Genomic DNA, 17323 nt, shown 5'->3' with positions numbered 1-17323 from the left:
TGGTACAAAAGCGCCAGGACTGTCCCAGGAGAGTCAGAGCTAAGTAGAACTACTCCCTGCCAAGTCCAGGGCGTTCCTCTCCTCTGTGTGCTGGGCGACCAATGGGGTCATTGTGATTTTCTCAATAGTTGGGAGACACTTTGAAAGCTAAATGACAGAGGGTTGGTTGGGGTTTTTAATCTTCTATTCTGACTTCCTGGATCTTAATCAAATCTCCAAAGGCACAGCCACATTTGTGAGGGGTATTTTCCTTCTTCCCAGAAGAAATCTCTACAAAGATAATCTCCCAGGCCCATAGGAGCCAGCTGAACTTACCTGTCTTCAGGTAAGATGATCACCTGTGAGCTGAGCTCTCTCATGGCTACCAGCATCCAAGTGTTTCAGGGAAATGAAATCTCTGGGGCTTTGGTCCACAGAAGGATCCACTGGGGAACATGATCTCCACCCAACTCACTGAAAGATGAAGCCATCTGGGAATTGTTTCTAACTGGTAAATTGGTCAGGCAAAGGGGAGGAAGAAAAAGGAAAGAGGATCCTGGGAGGGAACACCATAGAAGTATAGAAGGAGACCTGAGGAAAGAGCCAGGACAAGTAGTCTCAACTCCAGGGTGAGGTTGTCTATCTGGACTGGTAGGGTGAGATATGACTTCTAGAATTATCAATCCAAAAGAGACCCAAGAGTTCCATACCCACAATTACCATATGGAGAAACTGAGGCCTAGAGAGTTGAAGTGGTGTAGAATCATCAGATCATAATGTAGAGTAGAAGGGACCTTCAGGTCTCATCAAAACCCCTCATTTTAAGATGAGGACTAGTTAAGTAATTTGCCCAGCATCAAGCCAGTAGTAAGTAGCAGAAACAAAATTGAAACCCAGGACCCCAGGCTGTCCCTCAGTTTGTTCTGGGCAATTCCAGGTCAGTATATGGGGGAACGATCCAGTTGCATGAATAAATCCACCAGTACCTTTCTAGTAGTCCATTAACTACCCTAAAATTCAATAAATGAGCTACAAGGGAACAGACAAAGCTCTCATCTTAGACTAATTCTAGTGATTATATTTAGAATTGGAAGGGAACTTGGAGCTATACTGGAGAAAGACCACTAACTATGGCATGCGAGGTCCCAGATTCAAATTTCAGTTGTCATTTGGCCCTGTGTGACTTTGAAGGCCTCAGTTTCCCAATCTGTAAAATGACCTTCAAGTCTTCATTATGTAGAGTCAAAATCTGCCCCTTTGTAACTTCTGCCCAATTCTCCTATTTTAGCCCCTCCAGGACCATGGCAGTCTAATCTGATGCCCCTCCCACAGGAAAACTGTTCAAATGTAAATGAAATGAGTCATAATAGATAACATTATAGCCCATGATTCCAGGAGATGATGGGGATAATAGATAACTATGCAGAATAAGCAATTCATATTAAGACAACCAATATGAAAATATGTTTTCCTTGATTGTGTTCATGGAATACAGAGATTTTCAATTTTTTTTCCTGTTTCTTTCCTTCCTGTTTTCTTTTTCTTTCTTCTCTCTCTCTTCTCTCTTCTCTGTCTATCTGTCTCTCTCTCTTCCCTCTCCTTCTTTCCTGTCTTCTTTCCTTCCTGCCTTCCTGCCTGCCTTCCTTCCTTCCTTTCTTTCTTTCTCCCTCCTTCCAGGGGAGCATATGTCCCATTCCCTTAACATTATATTCCATCACTTATCACTCAATACAGTATCTAACTTGAATTCCCTCCTGTTACAACAATAGCTGATGGTTTTAATTCTTTCCACTCCCCAACCTGTTTCCCAGTAGGGGCAAAAGAGCCAGCACCCCTACTCCAGCTTGGGGACTTTGTTATCAGGATTCTCCTTAGGGACTTTACTGCCCTCTCTCACCCCTCCCCACCACAACCACCACCACAGAGTCAGGTAAACAGGCATGTCTATATACATATATATATATATATATATATATATATATATATATATATATATATATATACTTTCCATCAACCTACACTCCTTGGCTATGAAAGTCTACCTGAGCAGGAAACCTCCTTGGAAATAACTTGGCCATGCATCCAGAATCCCAGCATGGGGTTGGAAGGGAGCCAGCTACCATTTGGTCTAACTCAAACATGAAGAAATTTCTGGCATGCTACCTGATGAATGGCCATGGCCACAACAAGCTAATGATGAGCAAATAGCCACATCAGCTTCAATCTTGTGTGGGGCAAACACCAGGGATGCCGTGGTGCCCATCCATCAGAATGTGGCTCAACAAATTGGTCCTCAACTGGTCCCAGGATCATAGATCAAGAAGTCGAAGGGATTTATTTACCTTAGAGACCTTCAGCCAAACCCTGCCAATTTGCAGGAAGAATCTGTAGAGTATGATGACATGTCCACAGTTACATGGAGAAAATGGCAGAGCCAGCATCGGAACAATGTTCTCTTACTCCTCCACATGCAATGCTAGTGCCCTTCCCACTGGGAGCACAAGAATTGTTTCTCGCTGTGGATGTAAATGTCCTACCCCAAACACAGCACAAAGGCAGACAGAGAGTGAATGGAGCACTGATGTTGGAGTCAAGAGGACTGGAGTTTGAATCCAACCTCAGACACATGCCACTACAAGTCACTTAGCCCTGATCATCTTGCACCCAGAACCATCTCCAGTCATCCTGTTTCCTATCAGGCCACTGGACCCAGATGGCTTTGGAGGGAAAAGTGAGGCTGGTGACTTAGCATAGAACCTCTCACTCAAATCCAATTCATGTGCTTCTTGTGACATAAACCCCCCCACTAGCATGGTCTTCTTCAAGAATGAAGGACAAACATCAAAAGCAGTGATGTGAAATGCATGTGGATCAATTGTTTGGGATACAAAGTCCCTTCTGAATTCGCTACTCAAATGTGAGTAGCAAAGAATATCCTCGTTTAGGTCATGAGGAATGGTGAGTGCAAGGAACCCAATGAAACATGGGAAAGCTAATATCCTTGGGAGTAAAATCTCAGAGCTCAAAGGAATCTTAGAGGTTTATGAGTCCAATCCTTTCAATCTACAAATGAGGAAACTGAGGTCCAAAAACCTGCTCACAGGTAGTGGGGGCAGAGCCAAGATTCAAACTCAGTTCTTCTCCATCTAAATCCAGAGAGAAAAGAGACTAGAAAGGGAAACAGGATGTACCAAGAGAACAATTTACCCAGTGTAACAGCAATGTAATTTTTTTTAAAGCAACAAAATGGCTGTGGAATTACAATGAAAACTCTGCTCTGAGAAAAATAGTGAGAAAATGCATCTTGTATTTTTTTTGGAGGGAGTGACTGGCAAGGGAGTGGTGTGTGTGTGTGTGTGTGTGTGTGTGTGTGTGTGTGTGTGTAGAGGAAGATGCTTGTTTAACCAGAAACTATTGCAAGGTCAAAACAAAAGACATCAATACAACTTTATAAAATGAAGGAGGCTGAGTGATTCTAGGAAAAGGAGCCCAGAACAGTGGCATCAGACATTCTTCTAATGGTCCTTTGTACTTTTGTGAGTAGCAGGGAGTGGCAATGACCTGTGGCTCCTGGAAACTTTCCCTCCTGGTCCTCATCATAGGAATGCACCTTTTGTAGGGAGGTCATCCAATGCTGAGAAAGGAATCCAGGAAATGTGACTCTCTGGTATGAAGGAGCCAGGGCTCTAGATGTTTCTCCATTCATGATGAATGTGAAAAATGGAGAGAAGCCATGGCCTTCCATTGGGAAATCCCACTGGATGGGAAAAATGGATAGAAGCCATAGCCCACCATTCAGAAATCCCACTGGATGATACAGTGGCCTTGGCCTGGCTACAACATCTCTGAGCTGGCCTGCCAGATTTGGGGGGAAGATCTTAACAAATTGAAATTAAAGTAGGCCTGAGTTTTAGATGAATTTACTGGGCCTCAGTTTAAAACCAAAGAATACCACCAAACTACTAATTGTTGATGAAGACAGAAGAAGGAAATGCTACAGGAAAATGCTAGCATCTGTTCTATCAATTAGAAGAAGCTAATAATGTCTTTTAAATATCACCAGGTAAAATTCATATGTCTTTATAAATGAATCTTTGTGATTTGCAATGCCTTCATCTCAATCTGGACAGCCTTGAAGCTGTAGTCATGGACCACTAAGATCTCATGTCACAAATGTATCTTTGACTTGTTTACTCTTTCTGTCAAATAAACATTCCATTTTTTATTTGTGACTTGAATGTAAGCTCTTAGGATGAGATAGTTTCTAGACCTTTCTGGACACATTTCCAAGAGCCTCTCCAAGACTCCAGATTTCTTAGGTCAAAACTAGGACACTTGGTAGAGATCTTGTTATTAGGCAATGGTAAAGAGATTATTTCTCTCTTCCTTATTGTCTTCCAAACAGCTGTTGGATATAAGTAGCAAACAAGATGGGGAGAGGGGCTGGTTTGTGATCTCATTGCTGTTGGGAACTATCAGATGAAGAACCTTGCTCTAATGATGCAGATCAGCATACTTCTTTGTAATGTGAAGTCTTCGGCAGTTCTGAGAACCCAACTAGAAAAGATTTAGAGCTCAGAAGAACCTTAAAGATCACTGAGTCCAAGCCCTTCATTTTACAGATGAGGAAACTGATGCACAGAGATATCAAATAATTTCCACAGCCATTCATTGTTGTATCTTCAAACCAACTTCACTTGCACCAGCTCTGCTCAGTTCCCATAGCACCCCTGAGATCCTTAGATCCCAATGATAGAAAGCCCTGTTTCAAGGAAAGAGTGATTTGGAGTTATTTGCCAGAGTGATTTGGAGACAATTAAGAAAAATAAACTCCCTGGAAATGATACAATGGCAGCCAAAAGTAATATAACCCCCCCAATTAATCTTTTGGTTTATTTTTTCAATGAGTGAAACAAATTGGAAAACAGGGGATTGGTCAGATCTTCAGAACCAGGGCAGGATGTGGAGAGTATTAGTTGGATTTCTTTTCTTTTTAAGAAATAACATTTAGAATTTTAATTTCAATGTTTGAATTCCATAGAGTCTGTGGAAAGAGTGGGAAAGAGTGCCCAGTGACCCAGAGGATGTCATCTAGAGATTCTGATGAGAAAGGATGAGGAAGAGAATCTCAGAGTGACAAGTCTGTGTCTCAAGGACCATTGGGAAGGAAGTGACTCGACCAGGTCAAGCAGCCTCTAAGTCTTTAAGGTGGGATTCCCATCCAGGTCTTCTGACCTTAAATCCAATGTTTCATCATCATTTGGTCCTAGGATCATGCAATCACAAATCTAGCCCATTGGAAGGATGCTTAGAGACAAAGCAGTCCAATTCCCTTATTTTTCAAATGAGGAACTGAGGCCTAGAGTAGAGGTAACAAACCCAAGACCATGCCACTCATGAGTGAGCTGATAAAAATGATGATAATAAAGATGGTGGCTAACATTTATGTGATTCCTAAAGTCTCTCCAAGCACGTTACAAATATTATTTAATCTTCCTCAACAACATCAGGAGCGGCTGCTATTATTATCCTCATTTTGTAGCTGCTGAAACTGAGCCAGCCAGAGATTAAACGTCTTGCCCAGAGTCACACAGCTGTTAAGTGTCTGAGGCTGGATTTGAACTCCGGTCTTTCAAAGTCCATGATCAGTATTCTCTCCACAATATCATGTCACCCACTTTCCTATATGCATGGGAATCTGATCCCACTCATATTGGTAGAAACCTATAGGCAAGGGTATAATAACAAATATGACCTCTCAGTGGATAACTGATCAGGCCCTTCAGTAGACCACAAATATGCCACTGCTATACTCAATAGAGATAGAAGTCCTGTCTCAGAGCTAGCTCACTGCCTTCCAAGCTGATGTGAAACTTGCACCCCAAGAGAGGAGCTCTCTCTGGAGTGTCCACATATCTATTAACAGCTGGTAGATGCCTGCTGTCCAGATTCAAAGGGTGACAACCTATTGTGCCACAACAGTCTGGCCAATGGGAGCCTGCTTAGATCATGCCTGGTGATCACACCTTCAGGTGGGGAATTGGGAACAGATCTATTCACTACTGTGCACCCAGAGAAAGTTCTTTCCTGATCCCCTTTAATGTAGGTGCCTTATTATCTCTGATTTATTTATTTACATATCTATTTATAGAAATATGTAACTATAAATATGGTTGCTGTCCTTTATTCTCTAAGAGAAACGAAATATTAACACCAGTGGTGGCATTTGTACTGGCTCCCCAGAACTAATTTTATGTTGTGTTTGGTGAACCAGTTGTTAAAAAAAGGCACTTGGTTCTCTCTAAGGTGGGCTCCTAGGCAGCCACCCAATGTGGTGGAAAAATAAAATGTAAATGTAAATGTAAAAACAAATTTACATTCCTTACTCTTTTTTGATGTTCATCAGCACAACAGCATTTTCTAAATACCCATTGTAAAATTCATTCCACTCATGGGTGAAAAAATATTGACAGAATTATGCTTGTAATATTTATTTATTCATTTCTTAAAGCTCACCATTCCTTTGATGAAATATTACATTTTAATTCCCTCATTTTTGTTATTTCAGGAAAGGTCAATGAACCTTTATTTGTTTCCACTTTGTGTTACACTCCAAATTTCCCTGCCATATTATGAGTGCAAGGGTGTTCCCTAAATGGTGAAACCAATAGGAAGCTGGGACACAATAAACCAATAGAAGTCTATATTTCAAGGATTATTTTATTGCCCATTTTGGACACCATAGAAGTAGATGTAAAAAAGTTAGAATAGGGCGAATGAGTTTTGGTTCCGCATATCTTCTAACATTGGCTGCTGTGGTCACGTGACTGCTTTCATTCTATAAGGGCATGTTTGCTTACTGTGAGTAATAAAACATAATCTAGTCTTAGGTACCTCTTTTAATGTTCCTATTTGAATATTAAATGCATGAAATATTAAACTACCTTTCAGTATAGCCTTTTCTATACTTAAAATGGTCATTAGGGTAGAAAACTGATTGTTAATTTATTTGAATTCCATCACTATGTTAGAGTCAAGTTACAATGTGCCTGATATGAACACCTTGAGGAAATTATATTTTATATATACATATATGAAATGCATATGTATATAATTTATTATATATTATATATTAATAGATATATCATATATTATATAAAAAACTATACATATATATTGACAGAGAGAGAGAGAGAGAGAGAGAGAGAGAGAGAGAGATGTTTATACAGGGAGTTTGTCCACATACGAGATCCTGAACTCCTTTAGTTCAGGGACTATTTGAGGCTCTCTTAGTATCCTCAGCACCAGCACATAGTAGGTCCTCAAATGCTTAACTGATGATCCACAGTCTGGTGACCCATAGACAATAAGGACAAACTCATTCCATTTTTTAAAGAGTTTCTTCCAAAGTACACCCCCTACCTTGAGGATACCTGGGCTGCCTCACTGTAGCATCCTGTTAAAACAACCCAGCATGTGTATGCTCAGATGTCTTCTCCACTACCATCTATGTCTTTTGGTTTTCTACAATCAATGACTATAAGGGCAAACTGGAGGACTCCCAGGATATCTATAGCTCTCCCGACATGAAGTTGGTATCTCTTCCCAACAAGGACAGTCATATTGCCACTCCACTGCAAGAGAGTCCTTGGTTCCATGCCAGCAGACATTCCTCCAAACTGGCTCCAAACTCCAAGGAGGCTCCTTGACCATTACTCAGGTAGTAAGTCTTTTGGCTTCCTGACTCGAATGCTTGTCCTTCCTGTTCACTTTGTGGTGGTCACCTTTAGAAAAACCTGCCAATCACCTCAGATCTGGTATGTCTAGGAGAAATGGTTAGTGCAGTCTCTTAGCTCAGCAGTTTCTGGGAACTTTCCAGGACTAGTGGAACAGCAAGGCTAGGGGCATGAAGAGAGTAAAGAACATGATTGCCCCAGAATTAGCTGAGGCATGACACTAATGTCTATGTTCTCAGAGGAGGAATGATATAGAGAAGTGACAAATTCAACAAGACTCATTGCTCAATTAAGTGGGTCATCATTATCAACCAGGGAAGGATACAAATCCCCAGACCCAAGATCCCAAAAAAGTGAACCCTGAATTTAGAGCAAATCTGAACCTTCCTGCCCTCCTGGACTTCCAGCCTTAAGGTTTCTAGGCAGATTCCTCCTGCTCTGCATTCAACCTAGCAATTGGTCCACACATTAGGTGACACCCTTGAATATTGAAATCTATTCTCCTAGGACACCCTTCCCTGGCCTTTGGGCTTCCTTTCCACTCTTCCTCCAACCCAGCTTCTCACCCTCAGAACCATGATTGTCTTCTCTACAGCTGGAACAGTTCCCTAAATATTGACATGTTCCAGGTCTGCCTCAAGCAAGAAGATGACCCAGACAAGAAATGAACTTAGATGATAGAATCTGCAGGATGTGACAATTGATTGAGTATCCAACTCGGGAGAGGAGGAGGAGGCAAAGGAGATTTTAAGTCTGAGTAACTAAGAAAAAAGACGCTAGGATAGACAAAAATAAGGATTCCAAGAAGGGGGGGGGGTGGTTTTGTTATTACTGTTAAAGAAAAATGAGTTCATTTGGGGATTTGTTGAGTTTGAGGAAGATCAGAGTAGAATTTTCACAAGTAACTTGGAATTCAGGACTGGACTTCAGCATCCAGATAAGGACTAGAGAGAGATTTAGGCCTCTTCCTGGAAGATGATAATTAAAGCCATGAAAGGGATTAAGTTCACCAACAGAAAGCATAGTAGGAGAACACAATAAGGTCAAGGACAAATTCTTAACATTTTCTGGTTGGCTTTCAACCATAAGGACCCATGATCATGTAACAAGAACAAAAAGAATGTCTTGCTTTGTCAAAGAGCAAGGAGGAGGAACCCTGGCTTCACTGGAAGCAGCTCCTCCTCATCTCGCATCATTCAATGGTTCCCCACCATTTTTACCTCTGTGAGAGGTAGAAGGGTAGAAGCCTTCTCTTTAAAGAATGTCTCTTCTCTTTGCCAGGACAAACCCCTGGGTATTTTCTTGATCCAATGCTATCACATATTTGCCAGTAGGCCGCCTCCTCTGTCAACCCCAGCTTCTCATTATTTTCAGTTTCTTCCTATCTATTGGTTATTTCCTGGCTACCTAAAATATACGCATGTCTCCCCCAACCTTGAAACAAAACAAAACAAGACAAAAATGCACTTAATTAATCCACTCCAATGAGTTGTGTGATCTTTTTTCCCTTTTATGGTCAGCCTTTTTAGGAAAGCTGTCTACATCTGAAGCTGCCATTTTTCTCAATTTTTTTAAAATTAAGTCCCTTATCTCTTCCATACTACAAGTCCAGTAGCCACTCATGAGTCTGAACGCAGTGCTGACTGCACTGAAGATTTAATATCCTCTGGCTGGTTTACCTCTCCTTGGGCATTTTGATGACCCCCAACTTCTAAGGGTTCATTCACCATGTTAGTACCAAAATTAGTACAGGAACCTGAAATGCTTTATGCAATTATACACTGCTGTGTTTAATTCTAATAAAATATAAAAAAGATAAGACATAAAATATTTCTTGTGACAGTACAGGAAGCTACCTACCTTAGATTTGGAAAGAATATATAAAAAAGATGAGTAATGGGCAGGTTGCTGATATCAAAGTCACTGATATCAAAAATCATTCCTATAAATCTAACACACAGGATGAGCTGAGACTTATGGAAATAATATGTTGTGTAATTCAGACCAAGAACAAGGAAGAGATAGGTCTACTTAGATACTTCTAGGCTCATAATTTCATGGGATAAGATGGCATACTCTGATAATGATAGAAGACAAATCTACTCAAATATCATTTTGCTTCTAGCTTTTCAGGGAAAACCTTAAAGAGGACAAAAGAAATGCCATATAGACTAAGTCAGGTGAGAAGGAGACTATCCACATACTTTAGACAAGCTCACATCTCCTATGCTTGAAATCTCTGAGTTAGAGATCTCTGAAAAAAATGGAGAATTGGCCAATGGAGATAGACATTGATGAGTGTGATTTTTTTAAAAAAAGGATCTGGGTAACTTCATCAAAGTGAGGCAATGCCTGGGGGTCCTTGATAGATATCTGAGTGGAATGCAAGCCCTGCCAAGATGGAAAGACTTTGAGTGAAGAGCTAGTGATGGACCTGTTTATCTCTTTCTATGACCAACCCCATTAGGTTCTGACACTCTCTGCACTAATATGGCCTGAGAGTGATGGAATTTTGACAGTAGATCTGGAAAGCTGTTCATTAGTTGTGGAAGAGTTGGGTTTGCCCAGGGGATAGGACTAGCCATGCTGATCATTTTGTTACATCAAACTGCCATGACAACAAAACAGATTTTGAACTTTTCTTACAAAAATGACAAGAATTTCTCTGTGGACATAAAACAGAACAGAGAAACATGTAGCACCTGGGGAAGCCCCTTGCACACACAGGGGAGTCTCCAGAGATAATACCATAAGGTCAAAGGACTCTGAGGGTCTACAACTTCTCAAAATTGATGCTTGCGAGCCCCCCCCTTATGTGTTTATTTTGACTAGTCAGCCAGAGAGTTCAAAGCAATTACATGTAATGAAATTACATAGGAAGAAAACTAGCAATATAATATTCCCCCCCTTAAACCTGGGAAAGGGTTGCTCATACATACATACATACATACATATATATATATATATATACATACATATGTATATATACATTTGCTGTCATCAATGATAAGACCTGACACATAAAGAGAACACATCTGGAGGGACATATAGTACATATTGCCACAAGCACATGAAGAAGTACAAAGAAAGCTCACCTGGCCAGGGTTCATACAGAGAGGGATTCATAAGAAGGGAATATGAACACCCAGATCACACTCATGTCTCTGCAGATGGTGGACTGTTGCTGTCTTCTAGTGATGTCATTGTGCTGCTGTCATTGGGTTTGTTCCCCTTGGGTATGGTGCATTGTCTCAGCTGGTTATGACTTCCCTCTGGTCCTCCAGGGTCATTGCTGGTCTCCACTCCACTGATCTGGTGGTCATTACTGGGCAGCTCTACTGGGCCTGGGGTGAGCAGGTTTCTCCCAGTATCACATGGAGTATCATACATTAATAAGAAATTAAAAATTAGAAAAAATAAAATTTAAAATTTAAAAATTTAAAATTTAAAAATTAAAAATATATAGTGGGCATTTAACAAAAATATTCTGAAGAATGATAGTCAAAGAAGAAAAATGGAAAGGAGAGTAAAATAAAGGAGGAAGCATACCATAATGAAAGAAAACATGACAGGGTACAATATGGGAAAAGGGGGAGGGATAACTTTATCTTAGCTCTCTGAAAAAATATCTCCAATATCAGACACCTCGTAGTATGTTAGTGCTCATATATGCATCTTATAGAGAGGCATGTAGGAAGGCAGAAGGATACCCTCTGAGCTTAGGTTTTGAGTTTGCTCAGAATTAGCTGAAATGTGTTTGAAGGAATAGGGTCCTCACTGAAGAAAATAAGTGGAGAATTATAACCCATTTCCAACCCTAAGTCAGATGAGAACTTAGACAGAGACATTGCCCTCACTGTACAGAAAGTTGAAGTTAAAAGAAATTAGGCTTAAACTTTTGACTGCTAGCTACTTAATACAAGTGTGAGCTCCAAATGCTTTTGGAGGGGAAGACATCCATAGTCTCCTTAGAGCAGTCCTATCAAACTCAAAAACAGGGCAGTCACACATAAGAATCTCTGTGGGTTTGATATAGTGACTTAGAAAACCACATATTAGCATTATTCTTGTTTTATTGTATTTCCATCTATTTTGTTAAATGTTTCCCAATTACATTTTAATCTGATCTGGGAAGAGTGCCCAGATAGCTGACACCCCTGCCTTATACAACTACAGTTGCTTTCCCCTCTAGTCATGTTGGTGGTGGTGTTTGTCCTTCATTTTCAAATAAGACCATGACATCAGGGAGATCATGCCATGTCAAGCACATGACTTGGATTTCAGTGAGGTGGGGCTGTACTAAGTCACCATTCTCACTTTGTCCTCCAGAGCCACCTGGGTCCAGTGGCCAGATATGAATCAGGATGACTGAAGATGGTCCTGGATTTGAGGCAATAAGGGTGAAGTGAGTCACCCAAGTGTCAAGTGTCTGAGGTTGGATTTTATGACTAAATGTAAAGTGGACTGACCTTTCTAAAAGAACTGTGGTAAAAGTTTCAGGATTTAGCTTAAAAGAAAGAGGGAAAAGTCCATTCTTCCTCTAAAGAGAAGATGCAGTCACTAAAAACTAGAAAACCCCAAGTCTCATGCCCAGGGAAACAATGCTTGGCCAGGAGCAAAAGGGGGACAAGCCCTTCAGAGGATGCAAGGGCAGTGCCTAGCCGAGACTGTGTACAGGGGAGTCTGGTAAAAGTAGCACCCTGCTCCCTCCACAAGTGGTCACCAAAATGCATGACCATCCTCCAGATGGGCATGTTAGTTATATGGGTCCCTACCTGCCGTTTATGTTTCTAGTGTATATCTGTTCTTTCTAGTCTGATAGAATAAGATTGTGACCCAGAATTATGGAGGAAATAGCTTATCACTACTTTTCTTACCATGTGATATCATAATATATTTTTTTCACTTATTTAAATTCCCTGATGAATTAGAAAGGCAAATACATTGATGATGACTCATGAGTGAAGAATCTGAGGGATATTGTCAAATTATAGCTCCTTGAATTGGGGGCAGATATGTTTAGGGTACCCATAGACAGGCTGGGAGGTGTTCCCAAGTGTGACACTCAACCATTCAAAAACAAAAAACAATGTTATCTTCCTTTAAAAGAAAACTGGAATGACAATGTAAAGAAAAAAGAGACCCAAAGAGATCATAGAAAGGGGGAAAGACCCACATGTACAAAAATATTCATAGCAGCTCTTTTTGTAGTGACAAAGAATTGGAAATTGAGGGGATGCCCATCAATTAGGGAAATAGCTGAACAAGAAATAGTAATATGAATGTCATGGAGTACTATTGTTCTGTAAGAAATCAAAAGCAGCTGGACTTCAGAGAAACCTGCAAAGAGTTACATGATCTGATGCTGAGTGAAGAGAGCAGAACCAGGAGAGCATTGTCCACATTAACAGCAGTACTGTGAGATGGTCAACTCTGAAGGACCTAGCTCCTTTCAGCAGCTCAGTGATCAAAGACAACCTAAGAGACCTGCTATGGAAAATGTCATTCACTTCCAGGGGAAAATCTGAATGCAGAGCAAAGAATATTATGTTCACTTTTTAAAACTTCTTTTATGTTTTTTTTTCTTTCTTATGGTGTTTTCCCCTTTAGTTCTAATTCATCTTTCACACCATGACTAATATGGAAATATATTAAATATGATTGTACATTTAAAATTTATATGGTGGGGGAGGGAAGTAAGGGTTATAGAAAAATGTGGAACTCATAAATTTGCAAAAGAAAAAATGTTGAAAACTATTTTTGAAGGTAATTTAAAAACAAAATAAAAAGAAGAGGAGGAGGAGGAGGAGGAGGAGGAGAAGGAAAAGGAGAAGAAGAAGGAGAAGTTGAAGAAGAAAGGGACCTTCAAGATCATTTGGTTTAAATATCACATTTTTAAAATGATGACACTGGGACCCAGGGACGTTAAGGCGGGTACCCAAGACCACACAGTGACTAAATCTCAATCTGTTTTCCTCTTCTCCAAACTCCCTCTGGTTCCAACTCTGACCAGATCAGAGCTGTCTTCCATTTCCTCCTCTTCCAATTTTATATTGCAGAGACTTTTTGAAACACATCACAACTGGAGCTCATTCACTTTCTTTTTTTTTCCTAAAAAAAAAAGTAGCACCTTGTTGTCAGAGCTTCCCCTTGTTCCTAATTTCATTTGGTTCCAGGTCAATCAATCCCACCTTTCTTTCTATTTGTTTGTCTTCACTCTTGCACCGGTCTATTCCCCAGGATGCCATCCCAACAAGGGGACCCAAAGGATAGAACCATGGAGGAAGGGGATTGACTTTAGTCTATCAATATTCCTTCCCCATTCTGAGTCTGCTCTGGGAGTTTCTCTCATCACCCTTGAATTTTTTCCATTTCTTTAGAGGATAATTTGGGATATTTTATTTTCACTGTTTAATCTTCTCAGTTCTTGGCAATGAAGGGAGAAGTGTGTAGAGGGAGATGTTTCAGGCAGCTTCAGCCTATTTGTTTTCCATATTGATGGAACAGATAACCTAGCCTCTTCCCCGCCTTCACCTTCCTTTCTACTTCCCCTTCCCCTTCCCTTTTTACTATAGAACAGTTTGTCCCCATTTTATTCCATTTGCTCTTGCCCTCAGAGGACAAAGCTAGGACCAAGAGGAGAAACTGTGATGAGGAAGATTTAAACTCAGTGAATAGAAAACCTTATAATTACTGAACTGTGCTGCCTCAGATAGTGACTGAATGCTATTTGTCAGAGATATTCTAGACTCAAGGAATGTTTATTGGGTGGGGTTGGATTAGATAGTCTGGGAGGTTCCACCCAACTCTGAACCTCACTGTTTTTGTGAATACTTCAATGATTAATATCCCTCCATTTACTCCTCCTTTGTGGTCAACTTTTGCTTGCTTTATGAAAAAAAGTAGAAATAAAAAAATAATCCCAGCCTTCATTACCTGGTAGCTAGCTTTTGGAAGTTGTATGTGAATGATTGAGCGACCTGCTTGAACAGGAATTTTCCTCAACCTCCCTCTCAGGGATGATCATCATAGCAGAAGTGGGGATCCACCAGCATAGCACCCTGGCCTTCAGAATGGGCACCCTGATATCCTTCTCTAGCACATGTAGAAAGAGAGATTCCATCACCCCTGTGATCCAAAAGGAGACAAGAAGAGAAGACTTCCCTCTACATCCCCCAGTCCTTGTACCTACCTTGGTTTGTGCAAAACAAAACCTTTGAGGCAAAGGAAATGCTTGTTCAGGGGAAAGAAGAATGAGTGGAGGTCATTTGTCAGAGGGCTCCAACAGGCCAGCAGCAGATGCTGAAACCAAACCCTGGCCTCTTGCTCTTAAGAACACCTTCTGCCCTGGACAGTAAGAAAGGGAGTGAACAAGGTGGGAAGGCCAGTGTTTTTCTACAACTTAAAAAAATTCCCCAAACAGCCTCAAATCACCCAGGAGTCTGCTGGCTTGTCAGCTCTGATGAAAAGCAACTTGTCTCAGACAAATGAACACAGATGAAATCTGTTCTGATGAATTTATGTTGAGACTGAGGAAATAACAAGTCTCAGGTTTGGGGCCTAAATGTGAAAAACATACAGACCTTTTGCTAATCTCCGGTCAGAATATGGCTTTGTTTAGAACTGGCTGTTCTTAGCGGGCCCTCCAAGCCTCAACTGGAGCTAGCACTGCTGACCTTGGAAAGCCAAGCAACCAAAGGCCCTGCATTGATAGAATAATTGCTGACCCCAGGCAACATTTCCTTCCTGACAGTTTTCTATCTTTGTTAAGTGGCCTGTCCCTGGAGGGGGTCAGGTTCCCATACCCAGAGACTGGAGACTGTAATCTCCAGAACAAATAATTGTGAACAAGTGTATTTTCCTCTCTCAGTCTCAGTTTCCTTATCTGTAAAGTGAGTTTGACAGAACTGGCACAAGACAACTACGTGTGTGTGTGTGTGTGTGTGTGTGTGTGTGTTGGGAGGGAAGAGTCCTATCATGGCACTGCCCAGTGGCCAACCTTACTGGAGGAGTTGATGAGATTGATTAAAGACATACATGCCTTAGGTGTCTTTGCCCAGGAATAGCCCTTGGAAATTATGAGCTTTATTTTTCTTCTTCCACCCACTATTACCTCTCTGACTAATAATTTCTTATTCCCTATTTCCTTCTCCATTCCTTTATCAATCATTGATTAAATCCACAAAAAGAACTGATAAATAAAAGTATGTATAGAATTGTTTCACCCACATATATATACACACACATATTTGTGTCTAATGGTAACTATCTCTGGGGGGGGGAAGAAAAAAGAAAAATTAACTATTATATTTAAAAGGAATAATAAGTTGTATATAATAGAATTTCAGTTTCATCTGTTATCATTTTTTCCTATTATATTATATTATCATATTATTTCTTAAGATCAGAATAAAATATATTTTATTTCACTTGAAAATTAAAGTGAAGTAAAAACCAAAACCAAATAAAACTATCCCTATTTATTCCTCAACTTCTCGTCTCTCATCATTCTCCCATCTCCCTCAGTTTGAGCCCACCCATGTCCCACTCCAACCCTCTCCATTCCTTCTACTCTGCCTCTCTTACTTAGTGAATGAACTTTCCTTTTTCTCTCAAGCTCCTTCTATTCACTAGTCTATACTAATAACCTGCTCCCTGTCCTGCTCCTTGGTGATATATCTTGGGTATTCCTCTCCACCACTGGCTATCCCTTCACCTGTACACCCCACTTTGGTAGGATTTGGGGTACTCCTTGCTCCCCACTGCTACACTGTTACAAGCACTTAACAAAGTCTCATTTGAATTCATAATATCAAAGTTTTTTTGCCCCATTTGGATAATGGTAACTTACGTACCAGCCCCCAGTCATTCTTCCTCCTTTCTTAAAGTGTTTGGCCCTTGGATTGCCATCTTCTCCTCCTCTCAGTTTCCTATCTATAAAATGAACTGGAAAAGGAAACGTCAAGCCATTCCAATATCTCTGCCAAGAAAACCCCAAGTGTGCCCATGAAGAGTCGGACACAACTGAAATGATTGAACAACAAAATTATTGTGGTTCACTTCAACATTCATGTCAATCTTCCTTCACACTCTTCAACTTTTTGATTCCTTAAACTCCTTAAACTTATACCTTCACCTTCCACTCTCTGTATTTCAGCCAAACTAGAGGAAATAAAAATAAATATAAAAAAGTCACTAGGTCTCCCTACTGGAAAATGAGGGTTCTAGAGCGCCCTTCTACAAATAATGAGGAATATCTCAGCGATGTTCTTTCTGAAGAACTTGAGTGGTGTCAGGACTATGATGATCATCTGCAGTGATGAGGGAATTGGAATTTCTGTGCAGCGGGGGCTAGATGACTTCTTTTTCTTCCACATGACCCTCTCCCTTATCTCCACATCTGGCTGACCCCCACCTCCCAGAATCCCTCTCTTCCTTAACAATGGTCTTCAACCACCACCTTTTGTTTTCCCAACTGCTAATTCTCTCTCTGTAAAGTTCCCAAGTTGTATCCGACTCATATGTATTGACTTTTATTCACTTTGCATTTATGTATAAATGTTGTCTTCTCCAATAGAATGCATTTGTTGTGAGCAGAGATTGTTGCC

The 17323-nt window shown here is 40.6% G+C and overlaps 1 long non-coding RNA gene across 1 annotated transcript; it reads right to left on the bottom strand.

The window, feature by feature from the left end:
• Nucleotides 1-14647: 14647 nt before the first annotated feature.
• On the bottom strand, nucleotides 14648-15056 carry LOC141490207 (uncharacterized). Its single transcript, XR_012469091.1, has 2 exons — nucleotides 14908-15056; nucleotides 14648-14810 (listed from the first exon to the last, which is right to left on the bottom strand). It is a non-coding gene; the product is annotated as an uncharacterized LOC141490207 (long non-coding RNA).
• Nucleotides 15057-17323: the final 2267 nt, after the last annotated feature.

The sequence above is a fragment of the Macrotis lagotis genome, chromosome 5 (assembly GCF_037893015.1).
Source record: "Macrotis lagotis isolate mMagLag1 chromosome 5, bilby.v1.9.chrom.fasta, whole genome shotgun sequence".
Lineage (NCBI taxonomy): Eukaryota > Metazoa > Chordata > Mammalia > Peramelemorphia > Peramelidae > Macrotis > Macrotis lagotis.
This window is presented reverse-complemented; position numbering and strand designations above follow the sequence as displayed.